At 50.9% G+C, this 17453-nt stretch overlaps 1 protein-coding gene and 1 long non-coding RNA gene across 2 annotated transcripts in view; one reads left to right on the plus strand and one right to left on the minus strand.

Moving 5' to 3' along the window:
* Positions 1-17453, plus strand: part of PPFIBP2 (PPFIA binding protein 2) — a 117741-nt gene that overhangs the window by 21932 nt on the left and 78356 nt on the right. The gene's annotated exons all lie outside the window — the stretch shown is intronic.
* LOC132429099 (uncharacterized) lies at positions 10569-12828 on the minus strand. The gene is made up of 3 exons (XR_009520285.1): positions 12467-12828; positions 11530-11622; positions 10569-10830 (listed from the first exon to the last, which is right to left on the minus strand). It is a non-coding gene; the product is annotated as an uncharacterized lncRNA (long non-coding RNA).

Genomic DNA, 17453 nt, shown 5'->3' on the forward strand with positions numbered 1-17453 from the left:
AGGTTTCCTGACTCTCCTCCTGCCCTCTCTAGATCAATCCTGCACACCTGCTGGTCTCTAAGGGAAGCAGATGAGTAACCAAAGCTGTAAATTTTGGGCTTTTGTTACCCATCTCCTTCCCTGTGGAGACCAGCCAGTCAGCTTTAAAAGACGAGTAATATCTGGGAATGGGTAAGGCAAGGAACCAGTCCATTCCGGAAATGAGCTGGATTGGCACCCAGTCCAGGGCTGGGAAGCCAGAGGGAGCGTGTGATCATTACCTAAGCTGAGTCTGAGGATGAAAGCTGGGCTGCAGTCTTCTAAAGCTAGAACCCAGTGGCTCTGATTCAAACTTGGGAAGTATGCACAGAGATAGGATGACAGGAACAGGACCACTAAATTGGGAGGAGCAGGTTGATGTTGAAAACCACAGACGAAGGAGGTTGAGATCCTCTTTTCTGGAGGCCAAGTCATTTGTGATTAGACGGGTTATATCCCAGATGTCCTAGCTACTCCTGTTCAGGAGTCTGTCAATACAGTCTTATCCCCATGCCTTCCTCTGAGCACCGAAGAATTCTTTATTATATTCATTATATGTGTTGTTCAACATTTTCATTACATAGGTTGTCTGCCTGGAGTTCTGTAGTATACCCATGGGTAGGGAGAATAACAGCCTTTCAAAGATGTCTACATCCTAATGGCCAGAACCTGTGAATAAGTTACTGTATGTGGCAAAGGGGAAGGAAGCAGGTGGAATTAAGGTTGCTAATCAGTTGAGTTTAAAATGGGGAGAGCAGCCTGGATTCTCCAGGTGAGCCCAGTGTAATCACTGGCGTCCTTATAAGTGGAAGGGGCGGCAGAAGACTCAGTGGCTGATGGATGTGGTGGGGGAAGGAGTCGTCTGCCGCTGCTGCTGGCTTTGAAGGCGGAAGGGCCGAGAACTGAAGGATGCAGGCAGCCGCCAGGAGCTGGAAAACTGGGCTCTCCCCTGGAGCCTCCAGAAGGGAGAGCAGCCCTGCCGGCAGCTTGATTTTAGCCCAGTGAGATTCATTTCAGACTTCTGACCTCCAGAACTATAAGGTAATGACTTTGTGCTTTTGCAAGTCACTAAGTTTGTGGTAATTCGTTACAGTAGCAACCGATAATGCCCAGAGAGGAAGGTGAAGGTTGCCGGATGGGTCTCGGGTAGGCCTGTTACAGGTCAGGTTTGCAAGCTGGCTCCTCATTCCTCCCCCACATGAAGGCGGTTCTTGGGGGTCCTCTCAGACTTGTGCCGATAATGGGACAGAAGTCCCCACCTGCTCCTCCACTCACGCTTTTAACCAGATTGGGAGTTGCTGGGGGATAACTTCGGTAGTTTAGTTCTCCTTCCCACAGCAGAAGGATCCCCCTTTGCTTCGCTAGAGAGGAACTCTCTGGCTGTTACCGTACTTGCAGCTTCATGATGTTGATCCCGGCTTCTCCCCTGTCATGTCTCAGCATCTTCTGCCCACCTCTCTTTGCAGCTGCGGCTTTCTAGCTCACTTTACACCTGGCATGGGCGCCCGTCCCTCCCTGCAGTCCTGCTAAGTACTACTGACTCAGGCTGTAGTGTTTACAGAAAATTTTATAAAGCTTCAAGAAAATGATAGGTCCATAATTCCTCAGTCTGAAACCCTTGGGTCCACATGCATTTTAGAACTCAGAGCTTATTAAACTTTAGAAAGGTGAGACAGTGCATGTGTACTGCACAGCATGCGCCATCTCTAGCAGATACAGGGCAGGAAACGCGTGAACATTTCTTCAGCAAAACTTGTGAATATCTGCATGAAGTGGGATAAAGAAAGACTACAAATACATAATTTACAGTGACTGTATTTTTACCTTGTATAGATGTGCTTGAATTTATGGAACCATTTCTCTAATGTTGAATTGAAATTACTTTTAATCTTTCACTAATGATACGGCATTGCTGCACAGACTGTCTAGAAATATTTGTTGTTATATCGAAATATTTTCAGATAGAATCGTGAAAGTAGAATAATAGAGTTAAAGCAGGGTTAACGGACAAAATACAGAATGCTCAGTTAAGTTGGAATTTTAGATAAACAATGAATTTTTAATAAGTATGTTTCATACAGTTTGCTAAGCCTGGCAACTCTGATCAAAGATATTAATCTTTAAGCCTTGTGACACATTTTTCCAAACCACTTTTCAAAAAGGTTTTACTCATTTATATTTTCATTGGCAGGGTTTGAGGTATATCCTGATCAACAAGCACTAAGACTGAAAAAATAGCTTTACTAATTTCATAGGAAAAACGGCTTCATTTTATCTTTGCATTTCTTTGTTTAGTAGGAAGGCTAAATTTTTTTTATTAGCTAATTAGTATTCCGTATTGTCTCCAAACTTTTGGTCTCTTACCCCAATATGAAAAAAATTCCTTCTCCAAATACACATATTCGTATATGGAGAATTGTCCTAATATATGTAAATTATAAAACATAGTCCCAGATAGAAAATCCTTTTTAAAGGACAGGTTAAGGAAATAGCTCTAGAGACTTCCCTGGCAGTCCAGTGGTTAAGACTTCACCTTCCAGTGCATGGGGTGCAGGTTTGATCCCTGGTCTGGAAGCTAAGATCCCACATGCTTGGCAGCCAAAAAACAAAACATAAAAACAGAAGCAATATTGTAACGAATTCAATGAAGACTTTAAAAATGGTCCACATCAAAAAAACTTTAAAAAAGAAAATAGCTCGAATATTTTCTTCACACACCTCCCCACCCCCACCCCTCCAGAGATCACCTTGAGTCCCTTGGGTGTGCCTGCCCTAGTCTGGTCTGTTAATATTTTGTGTTCTCTCACCCCCCACCCCTATTAGGATTTTAGTGTTTTTCTTATGTTTAAATGACTTTTTACTAACCCTTTTCTTTGCGGCATTTCTTTTCCTCACTTTATTTTAAAACGTTATTTATGGTGGTTTTTTGAGGCAAAGACTTTAAAAGGATTGTAACTAATTTTATCGGTCTTTCCTGTTTGAATTTCTTCTTTTCTTTCTAGAAAGGCCCTGCCTGACCTCAGATCAAATAATATTCACCTGTATTCTCTCTCAGTAGGTTTAGTTTGATTTGTATCACATGGTTTACTTGAATTCATCAATCTTTTTAGTGTGTGGCATGAAGTATGGATCTAACTTCTATAATTTACCAAAAGAGATTCTTAAAAAATATTTTTGATCCCAAAGTAGTCGATGTGGTGTTTGGTTTTTGCAAGATGCATGGCAGGAAACAGCTTGTATTCAGACTTGCAGATCTGTTTTGGGGGCTATTTACAGTGGTTGGGGGAATGCTTGCCTTGGAGAGATTTTTCTAAAAGTTGTTGCATTCATAAAACTTTTGGAGTGGTTATGGCCATCAGCAACCTATGAATGGTGTACTTTTAGAGAGGTCAGAAGTTCATATAAACATTCCAAGAAACCAGGGCTGGATGTTTAAGGTTTTGATTCTAGACAGAGACCACCTGTGTGTATTTTAGGTCTCAGAGACCTAAAGTCATTTTACAAGGCACGCACATTCCATAGCAGGTCTTATCTGTGTGGAGATAGAAGCCAAGGCCGTGAAGAAACCCACTGCTGCTCTTTAGATTGGTTTTAGATTGCCTTAGGTTGGTACTTGTAGTTAGAAGATGTTGCTGTACAAGTTCTGGTCTATGGACCAGCAGTTTTGGTATCACTAGATAGCTTGTCTTCAAGAAAAAAAAAAAGAATTTGCCCCATCCACTGAACCATTTCCAGGTGATTCGTATTCACATTAAAGTTTGAAGCACTGCTTTAAACCAGAGACTCGCTTGAATTATTACCAAAAAAAAATCCCATGTGACTTAAAATTGGAGCTAACGAGGTAGCTCGAGGGCTCAGGCAGGTAGTCCTAATTCATGGTATCTGTACGTCCCTTGGGTGTTTGTGCTGTTCTCTTTCGTCGTAAACCTCAGTTACTGCTTTGTCATATGCTGGCCTGGCGTGATCCATCCCTGCCTTATGACACCTGTCAGTTGGGATTCTTTCTCAGAAAGTGGCATAAGCAGTAAGGAGTTTTAAATGTCGCTAACGAGATGTCCAGAGGATGGGCGGTCCCAGGGTTAAATCAGTGACTCTGGGATGACCTCAAGGGCTCCAGCTTTTCTTATCTTTCTCCCCACCATCCTCAGGTGTTGGTTCTTTCTCAGGTGTGTCCCCTAACAGTTGCAAGAAGGCTACTGCAGCTCCGGGCAGCCTGTCCTCACACACACACAGCTGTGTCCAGAGGTAGAATATGTCCTCTTTTTATAAAACTGGGAAAGATTTCTCTGAACCCCCCCCCAGCTTCTCATATGGTCCCAATGGTCAGGATTTGTTCGCATGCCCTAGCTGCCAGGGAGGCTGGGGAACCAGTGTTGGTGCTTTCACTGATCATAGTGGAAGGGGGGGGCGTCTGTCGGGAAGGAACCATGATGGAGGGGGGGAAATAAATGTCCCTTAGGCAGACAGCTCAGGGCGACTGTCACATGTCCTTTAGGTGTGATTTTATTCTTGTTGACTGACAAGTTCTTATTTGCTGTGTGTGTGTGTGTGTGTGTGTGTGTGTGTGTGTGTGTGTGTGTGTGTGTGTTAACCCCTGAAGGAAAGAATCTCATTGGCTTAACTCATAATTTTTGAGCCAAGCCCTCCAGGTCTATGAAGAAATGTTAATTGCAAAAGAAACAGAAATTCAAGATTTTCATTTATGCTCAGCTGTGTTTGGTTTTGGAAGATGCATTGCAGAAAACAGCTTGCTTTAGATTTGCAGATCTGTTTCGGGGTCTGTTTACAATGGTTGGGGGAATGCTTGCCTTGGAGAGATTTTTCTAAAGGTTGTTGCATCGGATTAGCTGCCCTTGGGTCAGGTCTCCACCCAAGGGCCAATAATTAGCTGGCGTGAGAGGGCAGGAATCGTGGTCTCCTGTTACTGTTCAACAGTAACTGTAACTGGGATGTTCAGTCACAGATACTGGTAGCTGTAGCACACAGAAATAGGGGCTGCTGAAGAGGCCGCAGTGGATGTGGGGAAGCGGTTGGCGGTTCGAGCACACAGCGGACTAGTCCTGGGCCCCCGCCCTTATGTCTTGAACGGTGAGGGAGCTGTGGTCCTAGTGCACCGTGGTCAGAAAGCCCGTGTGCGGGCAGCTGTTTCTTTACAGTGGGGCTGGTTCCTCCTTGCTGGGTGCTGGCCGGGCTGGACACAGATTGGCTGGCAGCAGCAGGGATTCTCGGCCTGGGAATAGTTACAAACAAGCCAGGCTCATCCTAAAGACAAGTGTCCGTGGAACAGAACTGCCCAGGATTCAGTGGTGCTAGGTGGTGGGCAAGCTTCCAGGGCTTTGGGGCCTAAAACAGGGTCCTCCCTTCCTTGGCCCCTAATAGAATGAGGAAAGGTGGGCTTCAGGCCTGGAAGGCATGTGCGGGGCTCTCTAAGCTGGGGTCCCTCTGGGACTTCAATGAAGAAAGGAACAAAGGGCCTTGATTCCCGTTACCCAACCAGGTCTGTTTGCCTGATGCACAGCAGGCCAAATGCTGCGATGCTGTGGTTTACAGCCAAGAGTTTATTCACAAGGCAGCCAAGGGAGAAGACAGGAGAATGTCTCAGATCTGCCTCGCTGAAGGCGAGGGGGTTGGAGTGTTTATGGGATAAGAGGGTGGTCTTAGGGGAGAGGTGATTGGAAGTAGGGAAGAAGTGAGGAAATCGGTGTTCTGCGCAGGTGCATCTGGGTTAATGCTTCTGCATATTCCAGATGGAGGCCCTTAGCATCATCTGAGGGTGGAGTTTTCCAGTCCTTTGATGTCAAAAGGCCATTCATTAGACATCTGCGCAGGCCCAGTTTTAGGGAGACATCTGCGCAGCCCCAGTTTTAGGGTGATGCCATCCAGTCCCTGGCCGGCTCACACTGGGCAGGAGCTGACTCCAAGTTCCTGTAAAACAGCTGGGCTGCATGAAGCTGGGCTGGAATGCAATTAAAGGGAGGAAAACAGAAAAAAACAAGTGAACTTAATGAAGGCAATTTACAAGCAAAGGGGTTTTAGCAAGCTGTTTTCTTATCTGTTGTTCTATAAGACAAGTTCAATCATTTCTATTATCAGCTTCTGTTACTCTATGGGGCACAGTTTCAGTATCTGAACTCTGGGCTTAGCCTCAGAAAGTTGGTGGAGTGCCAAGGCGCTTCGGATGGGGCTCCTGTATAGGAAAAGTTCCTGGAGACCAAGGCGAGCAGGGATCACGGAGCCTGGCCTGCAGAGAAGCATCAGTGAGGCTGTCCTGTGATAGCAGAAGAGTGTGAGCCGCTTTCATGGTTGGCAGACGGGGCCGAGCTCAGGGTCAGGACTTGTAGACGGTGAAGCTGAGGCCCGGGCTGGAAGGCTGCAGCATCTCTGCTGTGATGGGAATGGAGCTGAGTTCCAGAAAGGGGCCACCTTGTTCCTCTCCCTGCAGGTGCCCCCTAGGCCTGTGGTGACCTGGGGGATGAAGCCCTCAGGGAGAGTGGAGTCCGTAAAGGGCTGGTCAGCCAGCTTCCAATGGGCCCTGCAGGGCTGGGGGAAGTGGGCGGGTGACCCAGGTTCCTGGGAGATGCCCAAGCGATACCAGAGCCGGCAGGGTCTGCAGATGGAGCAGCTCCAGGGCCTGCTCTAATAGTCGGGCGCACACACTCATCATCTGCAAGGCATCAGTCTGTTCCACTGTTTCATTACTTCGGATGTGGGTCAGGGAGATTTTTGGTGAAGACCTGAGGCTTCGGGGGCTGAAGGTGAAGTCTGAAGAAAGGCAGGTAAACCCAGCAGCCGTGGAGCGTGGGCACGTCAGGGCAGAGCCCGGGCTCCAGGGCGGGGGGGCTTGGCAGAGACGCTCCAGAGGGGCTGTTCTCTGTGCCGCCCTCTGGGAGCAGCGTTCGTGGAGTCGGTGTGGCCTCCCAGAGGGCCCATGCTCTCCTCAGCCAGGGTGCAGGTGTCCTGGTCAGCGTGCTTGGGCAGGTGGAGGGGAGCAAACCAGGGTGAGGCGATGTGGAATGAGGCAAAAAGCCGGCTGTCTGCCACTCGCATGTGGCCACGGGTGAACCTCTTTTCCCTCTGGGACTCAGTTTCCCTACTGGAAATGAGAGCTGGTCTGACAGTCCGTCTGCAGGATCCGGCCACGCATTCCAGTCCTGCAGTTTACAGGCTATAGAGCGGCCCCCTGGTAGCCACCAGCCCCTGCCTTCCTCAGTCTAGACATTTAGGTTTGCAAAGGGGAGACAGGTTAGGGAGCCCCTCTAGGCACAGCTGCCCCGTGTCGGGGCTCGGCCGAGGCCGCCATCTCCGGAGCCGTGAAATGGGAGACCCTGAATCGGCAGCTTCCTCTGGGCCTGGCTGTAAGGGAAGTAAGGCCCCTCTGGGGTGTGTGCTGACCTGTGTCAGTCTGTCCGTCAGATGTTCGCGTGCTCTCAGCTACCTTCTTAACCAGTCTCTCCAGAAACAAAAAGCCCAGCCCAGGAGGGTGCACGGCCACCCCCGTTGTCAGCGCAGCCGCCGTGTCACAGATGGCGGCTCCTTCAGCTCCCGGCGCTCCGACGTTCCCGCTAGGTTCAGCCTGCAGTCTTTCATTCCGGCCAGAGAAGCAAATCTGCTCACCGTATTAAAAAGCCAGAGGAGTTACAAAAAAAAAAAAAAGGTGGGGGGGTGGGGAGAAGCTGTTTTACGAATTATAAACCGTGAGCTTGAGTTTCTTGTGCCCTGCGATTCGTCTCTGTTCTCCGCTCAGGGCCAGGAGCAAGAGATGGGTGGGGTATTTATGTGGCAAACATGTTCATTTTGAAAAGTCACAGACGGGAGTTTTATAGGAAAATCTTGGCTTTCTGGATGTTAGAAAAGGGGAAATTTGGTGATTGTTTTTCAAAAAAAGAGATAAGTGAAGCCTATGTGAGCCCATTTCCAGTGCGTGTTTCTTGCCCTCCCCACTATAGGTGTGAACTTGAGAGCTCAAGAGTTGTAGGTGTCAGCGCGCTCTTTCCTGTGCTTCTCTCCCAAGGGACTCCTGCTAGGCTGGTGTGCTGGTTGTGGGGAGGCTCTTTGTCCCTGTGCAATACTGGAAGAAGCCACTAGGTGGGAGTCAGGGACAAATGCTGGAAAGTCTAAAAGCCCAAGGAAGAAGGTATGGGCTTTTTGTGAGAAAATAGCTGCCTCCCCCGACCCCCTCCCAACGCTTAGAGGACATAAGTTCCTCTCATTAATGAGGCCGCTGGACAGTGTACCTGAGTCAGCTGGCAAAAAGAATTATTTTCCTTGGAACCCAGTGGATAAAGGGTAGGCCCGGGAGGCCTCAACTGTTTGTGGTGGGGGAAGGAGACCAGAGGGATGAGGGCCCATCCTGGGAGTGTAGACTTGACCTTCTATTGTCAAAGACGAGAAGATCTCTCCAAACACTTTTTTTTTTTTTTTTTTTTTTTGCGGTATGTGGCCTCTCACTGTCGTGGCCTCTCCCGTTGTGGAGCACAGGCTCTGGACGCTCAGGCTCAGCGGCCATGGCTCACGGGCCCAGCCGCTCCGCGGCATGTGGGATCTTCCCGGACCAGTGCACGAACCCGTGTCCCCTGCATCGGCAGGCAGAGTCTCAACCACTGCGCCACCAGGGAAGCCCTCCAAACACCTTTTAATTCCAGTGCCTTTTGCTGGTGCGCTATTAATTAGGGTGGCCTCCATTTCCTGACCCTGCGTCTGTCAGGCCCTGCCCTAGAGAAGTCTCCTGTACCTTGGGGGATTTTGAATACGTTTTTTTCCTGTCACAGCACCGCAGATTGGGGGCTTTCAGCCACTGCAAACTTAGCAGTTTTAATTTTCCTGGATTTTGGGTTTCTCTCCCTGCCGTCCAAGTAAATTGTACCTTACTAAATTCCAGAGATCTGGCTTCTTTCAGACTTGACTTGAGACTGTTTCAGTCCCTCAGAACCAATGTTTATAAATGATCAAGAATGTGCAAACACTGGTGAAAGAGCAGATAAATCCTTCCCCACTAAATCTCCTGCTTCAGGCCCAGGGGGCGTGGTGGGCAATGTTGCCTGGTTAGCATGATCTGAGGTCTGAGCATGTGGACACCCCCTCAACCCTCCGCCCGCAAAGAGGGCTTGCCGGCACACCACCGGGCCTCCTTCCCTTTCAGGCACCCGCTAGCAGGTAGGGAGGCTCCAGAGGAGTCCCACCTCCAGGCAGGACTGCTCAGTACACTGGGCTGCAAGACCTTCCGAAAGTAGTCTCCTAACCTCTTACTCCTCAGATATGGTCCTGAGACCAGCAAGATGAGCATCGCTTGGAAGCCTGTTCGCGATGCACAGTCTCGGGCCCCATTCCCAACCTGCTGGGTCCGAATCTGCATTTTCACAAGAAAGCCCTCTAGCCCTGGCGATGCACTAAAGATAGAGAAGCAGCATCCTCCCCCCGGGGTCAGCAGTCTATGGCCTGTACCTGGCCTGCTGCCTATTTCTTATTCCTTGTGAGCTAAGCATAATTTTTCTGTGTTTCAGTGATTGAGAAATCCCAAGAAGACAATTTTTTGATGTGAACATGATATAAAACTTGAATCTTAGCGTTCACCAAAAAAAGTGGAGCTGGAACACAGCTACCCTTACTGCTTTCCACATTGGCCGTGGCCGCTTTTGCGCTACGAATGGGAGTCGACTGTCACAAACCATATGGCCCACAAAGCCTAAATCATTTGCCATCTGGCCCTTTACGGGGACTGTGCTAACTCGTTTTGGAGGTGGGTCTTCGTGCTTGGACACCCTGGGGACCTGGGCTGTGGTGGCCAGGATGCCTGTTTCACAAGCAGGACTTACTTGCCAGCCCCGAGGAGCAGTGACCTCAGGCTAGCTCTTCCCTCTCCTCCCCTTCCTCTTCCAAGAGGCAGGCCCACGGTGCAGCGCACCTGTTGAAGGGCACAAGCCCGTCTGACTTACTAGGTCCGTCCTGACACCTGTCACCGTGGCCCAGAGGCCAAGGCTCAGGGCTGCACTGGAGCTCAGGATGCCAGTGAGAGGTCAGCGGAATAGCACGTGACCCCTTCTCGGTCCACAGTGGTGCCCAGTTAGATGCTGCTGACTCCTGGCCGCTGGCAGGAGGAGGAGAATCTCAGGAACTCCATCCCCAGTCATTCCCACGCATACATGGGATTCCGGCCAGATAAGTGACTTTCTTGGGTTCCCCTCCTGGACCCAGGGATAAGGAGGAGGGCAGTCTATATGAGTTCCCCTGGCCACTCTGGCCTCTTAGCTGTGCCTTTGCTCCCCAAATGCTCAGTTGCCTGCCCTTTGCCGTCAGCTGGCTGCCTCGTGTTCCAGTAGTGAGTTGAGTCTGGTCGACGTGAGTTGCTTTGGGGAAGGCTCCGAGGGCCACAGGGTCACTGTAATGACTCCTATTGATGTATACTATGTGGTTCCTGAAAACGTCTCTCCTTAGTGATGGATCCAGGGAGTCCCCGAGAGTCTCTCTACCTCACAGGGTGGTGCTATAGAAGTAGGACCGCCCCCATCCTGCCTTAATAAGGGCAGCCTGAATCTTTCTGAGTAACTACTTAGACCAGATAAAATCCAGGCTTTCCATCTTTTGGGAGTCATGGATCATTTTGATGACCTGAGGAAAATTATTTCAGAGAAATAGTGCTTTCTGTACATTTTATGAACGTACTCAAGGGCCTGTCTGACCCTCCGAAGCCCGTCTGTGGCCCGCGGTGAGGAGCCCCTGGCTGGGGTGGCCTTCGGAGTGAGGGGCTGCAGCCATGGCTTTGCTTCTAGACCTTTGGAGTGCTGTCTCGTGGATTCCGAGTTGAAGTGCAGTATACTTAGGGGTTTCAGGAAAAAAAAAGCCTGAGGTAAGAATTGCTACTTGAGGATACGGTAAAAATATGCCAAGAATTTAGCTGCAGCTTGTCTCCATTCCCTCCCTCCCTCCCTCCCTCCTTTGCCTTTCTCCCCTCCTCGCTCCCCACCCCCGTTCATCACACAGGAGTTGAGCTAATAGATGAAGCTGGCTCTGTCTTGTCTTCTCTGAGTCGAGCATCTTTACCCTGGGGAAGCTCGTTTTCTCCACATAGTTTCAGGTTTATCTTTCCAGTCTCACCATTTGAGCCTCACTCTTTCACGCGGAGAACGTTCAGGTTCTTACGGTGTGCTAGGAATCGTGCTAGGCGTGGAGATCAGAGCTGTGAATCAGGGCTCACACATGTGCTCCCGTCTGGTGAAGTGGTCAGACGTGTAAACAGGTGTGGTTCAGTGCCGCAGGGCAGGTGGTGACACGGGGCGGGGGGGGGGGGGGGGGTGGTGCCGGGAAGCCAGCTTCCCCAGAGGCAGGTCGGAGTCAGCGAGGCTGAGAGGCAGCCATGTTGCCGCCTGGTCCCCCTCTTTCCTCCTCTCACACCAGAACCTACCAGCGGACACTGATCCCCCCGCCAAGGGTGGGCAGACCTCTCCCCATACAGCCCCCAGATCAGCTGTCTTGCCTCTTCCTCCCCAGAGCCCCAGGAACACCTTTATCACGTACCGTGTGGAGGTTCTTTACCCAGGGCGAGAAGTTGGTTTCAGTTGCCTTGGATGCTGGGCAGATGTGTGCTGACCAAATGAATTCTTCATTGGACTTTCCCAGGTTTTTAGACAGAAAAAAGTAAAATGGCCTACCCACCCCTGCAGCCTTAGAGACCTTGACTAACGCATCCTATCCTAGTTCTGGGCAGGGAACCTTGGCGGGTGAGGCCCGGGCTGTACTCTGGAACTGGGCCAGAGACCAGAAGAAGGCTCTAGAGCTCAGGGCATGGGCAGCTGAGCCTGCTTTTCCTTTCTGGCCTCTGATCTGGGTGTGTCTCCAGGAATTTACTCCTCCCCTCGTGCCAGCTGCTGGCCACAGCCCTCCTCCTGCCGCCTCTGTGTTCTGTGTGGGCTGGGCCAGCCTGCCGGGGACTGTGTGTTTTCTGCCTTGTCCTCGGGCCCTGCTTCTGGGCTATGGACAGCGTAGATGCCGTGCTGAGCAGCATGCCAACACCCAGCAGAGCCCTCTCTTCAGGTGGGAGCTCCAGGAAACCCCCTGGTGACCCCCAAGGGCGCCGGGAAGGCCCACGCAGTCACAAGATGTGTGTCTGCAAGTCATTTCGGGCAGCAGAGCTCAGAGCCCTTGCGTGTAACCACAGTTCCCATTGCACCCACATCAAAGACTGCTTTCATAACCAGTCAGAGCCGAGGGCCACACGTTGAGGGCTGGGCAAGGGAGAAAAGCTGTTTTTAGGGGAGCTCTCAGGGGAGGCGGGAATGTGAGGAAGTGGGGGGCAGCCTGTGGGGAATGCTGGACAGACCACCCTGGCAAGCCAGCATGTGACCTGCCAGGAAGAAGGCAGATGCAGCTCCCCATCTCCTCAGCCTGCTGCCTTCCCGAGGCTCCCACCCAGAGTGCTCCCTAGATCTCACGGACACACGTGAGGTGGCCTCACCTGGCTTGTGAAGCAGCTAGTCTGGGCTGGGGACAGCCAGCGAGGTGGGCGCTTGACAGAAGCTCTGCCCCGTCTGTTCCCGTGCAGAATGCGGCCCTGGGGAGCCCTGTGGTGACGGCTGGCAGCAGAGGTCTCCCAGGCTGCAGCACCGGACGGCGCCCCCAGTGCCCAGGACGGCAAACCCCCAGCAGGGCCAAGAACGCAGACTGGAGCTGCTTCTGAATTTGTTCTTATTTGGAAACGACTGGCTTCCCTCAGGGCACAGCCCGACACCAGCCTGGAGGAAGAGGGGTAGGCGTGGGCTGCTGGGTGGGAGTCAGGCTGTGTGTGGGAACCAGCAGTTCCTCCAAGAGCAGCGCTTATTTTTAGTCTCTCCCCAGTCCCAAATAAACTGAGAGCAGCTGGGAGCCTGTGGGTAAATGCAGAGTGGAGCTGAGACAGGAAACCGGGGTCTCTCCCTAATGAGTTCCAGCCACTCCAGAAGGGGGAAGCCAGACGAGGAATTTTCTTCGGGACTGCTTCCCTCTGGCAGGCTCTGGTATTATCACCGAAAAGAATGTTCCTGTGTGTGTGTGTGTGTGTGTGTGTGTGTTTACAATTCCTGGCCAAGTCTGTCTCCCCCCGCCACCCTTCTGCTAGGTTCCCCTGCTCTACAAGCTCTGTGTCCCTGAGCTGGTGCCTGTGTGTGTCCGGGGGGGTGGGAGGTGGATACAGGAGCAGCACGGTCTGGTCTGAGCCACTGTGTCTCTGAAACTGTTTAGGGAAAGGCTGCCGGACGCAGGCCAGGGGACTTGGGGAAATTTGAACACAGCTTGACGTTCCTGAGGGCGGGGGGGGCAGAAGCAAGGAAGAGGAGAGAATTTGGTCTCTGGCCAGAAAAAGGGCTTTTTCAACCAAGGAATCTAACTGCTGACATGGGTACCCAGCATGGATGGGGACATTGATGTTTACAAGCATTTCGCGTGGCTGAAGAGGGTAAGTGACTGGCTGCTTTGTCTGGGTCTCCGTGGAGATGAGTGAGGGGAGAGACACTGTGTGTGTGTGTGCGGGCGCGCGCGTGCGTGTGCGTGTGTGGAGGGGGGAGGTGTTTGTCCGGCGAAGCCCTGTCGTGGCCAAGTTCTCCATGAGAATCTAATTATAGACACTAGGGGAGAAAACAGTCAGCTGTCTTTGTTTCTCCTCTGACATTCTAGTGAATGAGCCTCTGTGCAGAAAGGCAAGAATGAAGTGAGGAGAGTTCGTTATTTTAACTTGAGCACGTGAACGGTTGGAAGCTGCAGACACCGTGACCAGAAGAAGGTGCCCAGCACTTCTGGTGTGAGGATGCGGAGAGGCCGCTGCCTTTCAAACGCACTGGGTTCAGAAGTTGCTGGGCTTCTGCTCTGCTCGGAAGTCATCTGGTGTGGAGATTAGTCAGTGTGCTGTCAGCCAAAAGAGCCGCTGCGTTGCGGGGGGGAGGCTCTCGGAAGTCCTCTTCTGCGTGTTTCTCAGAGGCCAAGGGCTGGCGTTGCAAGTCGTTCCTGCCGACTCTGTAGGGGTTGAGCGTGAGAGTGTGGGGTGAGTGCTGGGGGCTGGAGTAGCGTCCGCACTCACAGAACCCAGGCTCACTCTTCTGTCACCATCTTTGAACTGCAAGGATGGGTATCCATCTATTTTCACACTGAGGCTGAATGTTTTCAGGGGGAGGAAGGGCAAAAGCAGCTGACAGATAAGAGACCTGACCTTGTAACTGTAGAACAGGAGGGACAGGAAGTGTCCGGCTCAGAAGGTCCCCGACCCCAGCGCCCCAACCCTGGGCCTGCTTTGGCATGTGCCCTCTGCACTTCTCACTCTGCAAATATTTATCAAGTTCTGGGTACTGGGTGTCCAGTGGTGAGCACAAAGTAGAACCAGTCTCTGCTCTTGTGGATCTCCCATCTACCGCTTGGGAGATGCCAGTTAAATAGTCCCAGGAAATAAGCCTGAAATTTACAAGTTGATAAATACAGCCAAGAAGGGGAACTGTTGGTAGCTATCATCAAGGGCTGTTACTGATTGAGAAGGAGTAGTCAGGGGCCCTCTTTGAGGAAGTAACACTTCATTGAAAACTGAAGAAGTAGGAGTGAGTCAGGTGGAAAATGGGGTGAAGAACACGTCTGAGCGTGGTGATGGTTAGGAGCTAGGGGTGGGTTCCGGATCACACAGGACACGGAAGTCCACAGTGAGGGTTGTGGGTGACGTCGTTTGTATAATGGGAGACTTGTAGTAGGGAAGTGGCATGAGATACGTTGGGGGATCTAATTTGTGTTTTATGAAAATTACTCTAGCTGTGATATGGTGTATGGTAAGCTGTGTCACGAAAAGTGAGGCAAATTGAACCAAATTAGAGAGCTCGAGGGCTTGTTGGGATCAACTAGTACAAACCCCTCATTTAAAAAAGCCCAAGAGGGGGGCTTCCCTGGTGGCGCAGTGGTTGAGAGTCCGCCTGCCGATGCAGGGGACACGGGTTCGTGCCCCGGTCCGGGAAGATCCCACATGCCGCGGAGCGGCTGGGCCCGTGAGCCATGCGCGTCCGGAGCCTGTGCTCCACAATGGGAAAGGCCACAGCAGTGAGAGGCCCACGTACCGCAAAAAAAAGAGAAAAAAAGCCCAAGAAAGGCTAGGAACCTCGTGGCTATTAGTGTTATGGCTATAAGTGGTGCAGCCTGATCTTGAGCCCTGCTCTCTGTCTCCCAGTCCAGTTCTCTTTCCTCATTTCTATGGCCAAGTAGGTAGAAAATTATGGGTTTGGAACCCAGCAGAAATCCTGTTTGTGCTCAGCCCCATCCCAGCTTTGGGATGGGGGCATTGCAGTCACCAGAGAGCATGCTGAGGTGACCAGACATTTTGGTAAAGGTTCACATCCATTGTCTTAAGAATTGAAAAAGCCTCATTGAAAAGGTTTTGGAGGAAATAGGTGAGAAGTGCAGTTCCCATCACTTACTCTTTATTTTCTTGTATCCAACTGAAGCTTTTTAACCAGGAGGTCTTAACAGCCGCGATGTGCCTGGGATTGTAGGTGCCATGTCCCAGCCGCTGGGACAGAGGTTGTACCTTTGTACCTTGTGCAGAAGTTCTGTCTGTGGAGGAATTAATTCTGCATGCGAGGCAATGTGAGGAGGTTCTTTCAGTCCTGAGACCCAGGCTGTGAGCTCTGACTCTTGGATGGTGGGAAGTCTGCTGGGCGAAGCTCGAAGTGAGGAGACTTCAAACCCCCTGGGAAAGACTCATAGCAAAACATTTTTCTTCTACTTTTAAGGAGCATTAAACACACACACACACACACACACACACACACAGTATTGGATATGTCATAGGCAGTATAATCAGTATCTTTCCTATTCTCTACCTGAAACACAACTGCCAGACTCTTCTTTTTAAAATCCCCTTTAAAAAAAAAAATTCCGGGCTTCCCTGGTGGTACAGTGGTTGAGAGTCCGCCTGCTGATGCAGGGGACATGGGTTCGTGCCCCGGTCGGGGAAGATCCCACGTGCTGCAGAGCGACTGGGCCATTGAGCCATGGCCGCTGAGCCTGCGCGTCTGGAGCCTGTGCTCCGCAACGGGAGAGGCCACAACAGTGAGAGGCCCGTGTACCACAAGTAAATAAATAAATAAAAATCCCTTTTCATCCTTTGACCCTGGTCGTAAGCCCCAGGATTTGCCCTTAGTCTGGACGAGAAAGCGGAGGCTTTTCTGCCTGCTTGGCTTTTAAGACTTTTTTTTTTTTTTTTTTTTTTTTTGGTGGTACGCGGGCCTCTCACTGTCATGGCCTCTCCCGTTGCGGAGCACAGGCTCCGGACGCGCAGGCTCAGCAGCCATGGCTCACGGGCCCAGCTAACCCGCGGCATGTGGGATCTTCACGGACTGGGGCACGAACCCGCATCCCCTGCATCGGCAGGCAGACTCTCAACCACTGCGCCACCAGGGAAGCCCTAAGACATTTTTTTAACCTGGCCTCAACTTACCTTTTTAGTTTCATCATTTATATCTATTTATATTTGTTTTAATTTCATCTCTTTATCTCTGACGAGCTCCCACATGTAGTCCCTGCCTTTTCTGAGCTTCTACCTCCATGTCCTCCTCCTAATTCCCACCCACTTCATCTGACTCCATCCGGGCTCTCCTTTTCCATCAGTCCTTTGCTGACCTCCTCCCTCTATTGCATGCAGTGGACTCCAGCCTGGGTGCCCAGCACTTTCCATCTGCCTGGCTCACCCACCCCCTTCCCACGTGCTTCCTCAAGCTGGGGTGGCTTGGAGAGCAGGTTTCTCTTAGCCCAGGTTTTTGAAGGTGGAAACATGCTGTTTCTTTCATGTTCCCACACACGGGGTGGTTCCAGCAGAAGAGGTGCCTGGATGAGGTGTGACCTGGTAGGAGGCTGGGAGCCCTTGTCCTTGGACCAGTCCAAGAGGTCAATGCCTCGGAGCAAGACAGTTTTTGAATTTTGGGACAGTAAGGGGAGATGCCTATGGCTAAGAAGGCCCAAAGCTAGAGGGGAAGCATTTGGTGAGAAAAGAGACATTGTCTTGTGGCCTTTGGAGGACGGGATACTGCGTACTGTTTTAGCTAAGAACATGCAGTTTGAAGTAAAGCCTGGGTTGGGCTCTTGGCTTTGCCACACTTACTAGCTATGTGATCGTAGGCATATTATCTCAAATCCTGGATTTCTTCATCTATAAAATAAGGTAATAGTGCCAGCCACATACAGGTTTTATGAGGATCAAGTAAGATAATGTATGTTAAATGCTTAGCAGAGAACCATGCACGTAGGAACATTCAATAAAAGTTAACTGCTCTTGGCCATTACCAGGAAGGAGGATATTGAAAGAGGAACAGATGGGACCAGTTTGCTTCTCTCCTAGGAGTGCATCTTAGGCCGTCATTCCTTCAGCTGAGGCCCCTTTCCACATTCCAGGTCAAGATCTCAAAGTAAAGACCGGCAGGAGACAGCTGGGACCTGGCCCACCA

The sequence above is a fragment of the Delphinus delphis genome, chromosome 8, assembly GCF_949987515.2.
Source record: "Delphinus delphis chromosome 8, mDelDel1.2, whole genome shotgun sequence".
Lineage (NCBI taxonomy): Eukaryota > Metazoa > Chordata > Mammalia > Artiodactyla > Delphinidae > Delphinus > Delphinus delphis.